Source organism: Mixophyes fleayi, chromosome 2, assembly GCF_038048845.1.
Source record: "Mixophyes fleayi isolate aMixFle1 chromosome 2, aMixFle1.hap1, whole genome shotgun sequence".
Taxonomy (NCBI): Eukaryota; Metazoa; Chordata; class Amphibia; order Anura; family Limnodynastidae; genus Mixophyes; species Mixophyes fleayi.
The window spans coordinates 92773-95000 of record NC_134403.1 but is presented as its reverse complement, the minus strand read 5'-3'; positions in this window follow the sequence as shown (position 1 = coordinate 95000).

Below are 2228 nucleotides of genomic sequence, written 5' to 3'. Positions count from 1 at the left end.
GGAAAAAGGCCCAGGGACCTCCCCGACCACCGGGGAACCCGCCGTGAGGGTCCCCGCAGGCCGGGGGACCTCCGGAGCTAGGGGCCCCCGGGGGCCAAACCTGGGAAAAAGGCCCAGGGACCTCCCCGACCACCGGGGAACCCGCCGTGAGGGTCCCCGCAGGCCGGGGGACCTCCGGAGCCAGGGGCCCCCGGGGGCCAAACCTGGGAAAAAGGCCCAGGGACCTCCCCGACCACCGGGGAACCCGCCGTGAGGGTCCCCGCAGGCCGGGGGACCTCCGGAGCCAGGGGCCCCCGGGGGCCAAACCTGGGAAAAAGGCCCAGGGACCTCCCCGACCACCGGGGAACCCGCCGTGAGGGTCCCCGCAGGCCGGGGGACCTCCGGAGCTAGGGGCCCCCGGGGGCCAAACCTGGGAAAAAGGCCCAGGGACCTCCCCGACCACCGGGGAACCCGCCGTGAGGGTCCCCGCAGGCCGGGGGACCTCCGGAGCTAGGGGCCCCCGGGGGCCAAACCTGGGAAAAAGGCCCAGGGACCTCCCCGACCACCGGGGAACCCGCCGTTAGGGGTCCCAGCAGGCCGGGCAGGCTGGTAGGGAGCGAGCGCCCCCCGGTGGCCAATTCTGGATATCGCTTTCCACCCCTGACCAAGCTGTTGCTTTGGACTTGGGCGCCGGAGTCCCCCTTCCCCCGGGCCGGGGGATCCAGGGCGGAAGGCCCGATGAGGTTGGATTCGGCCGCCGTGGCCGACCCGGGGTTCCAGAAGGCCGGCCGCGTTCCGAACCGGGCCCCCCTAACTGGCGCACGGGGCAAACTCAATAAGACCCGCTTTGGGATTCTCCGAGCAGGACTCTGAGCGGCGAGCGATTCCTCTCTCTCTCCGGTTGGGCTGGCCGGGGGGGAGTCTTAGGCAATTCAACCCAAATGCCTTGCAGGGGTGAGGCCCCAAAGACTCGAAGACCAAGGGGCACAAGCCGGGCAGGCTGGTAGGGAGCGAGCGCCCCCCGGGGGCCAAATTTGGGAAAAAGGCCCAGGGACCTCCCCGACCACCGGGGAACCCGCCGTGAGGGTCCCCGCAGGCCGGGGGACCTCCGGAGCCAGGGGCCCCGGGGGCAAAATGTGGGAAGAAGGCCCAGGGACATCCCTGACCGCCGGGGAGCCGTCGGTTTTAGCTCGCTCCCCCTCGCAGCTGCCGCGTCGGAGGCCCCCTTCCCCCGAGCCGGGGGATCCAGGGCGGAAGGCCCGATGAGGACGGATTCGGCCGCCGTGGCCGACCCCGGGTTCCGGAGCGCCGGCCGCGTTCCGAACCCGGTCCCCCTAACTGGCGCACGGGGCAAACTCGATAAGACCCGCTTTGGGATTCTCCGAGCAGGACTCTGAGCGGCGAGCGATTCCTCTGTCCCTCGGGAGGATTTCTCTCGGCCCGCGTCGACGACCCCCCCGCGAGTCGACTCTCTCTCTCTCCGATCGACCAGGCACCCCGCTTCCCGGCGGGGAGGGACGGTCGCCAGGCGGGGCCCCTGGGGGGGTCCCGCCGCTGGTGCGACCGCCACCCTCCCGTCCGCCCCGGAAGCGGCCCGGCCCCACCCGCAAGGGCGGCCGCTCGAGGCGCGTCCCCCTCCCCGGCGCCGGGGAGAGGCCGGACGCCGCTCCCCGCGGCAGAGTCTGCCCCGACCCGCCCCGACCCCCAGGCGCCCGATACGGCCGGAGCCCGGGCTGGGGATGGGCGGGCGCCCTCGGCACCGCGAGGCGCGCCCGACCCCGCCACCCCACCCCGGGTCCACAACCCCGGCGGAGCGCACTAGTTCCCCCCGCTGACCCGTCGTCACCCACCGCTGCCGCCCGGCAGCCGCCCACGCTAGCGCGGGCCCGGCCTTACCCCCGCCCGGCCCTCGGAGCCTCCCTGAGGCGACCCGCGGTTGAGCCAGGCGGCGGGAGCGGGCCGGGGGGGAGGGTGGGGCGAAGCGGACGGTCCAGGTCCCCCGCGAGAGGCCGGTGGCGACGGCCCCGGCTCACCTCCTTGGGGCCGGTCCGCCGCCCGCCCGCCCCCCCCCAATCAGCTCCCCCTCAATTCCCGGAGGGAAAGCTACCTGGTTGATCCTGCCAGTAGCATATGCTTGTCTCAAAGATTAAGCCATGCACGTGTAAGTACACACGGCCGGTACAGTGAAACTGCGAATGGCTCATTAAATCAGTTATGGTTCCTTTGATCGCTCCACCCGTTACTTGGAT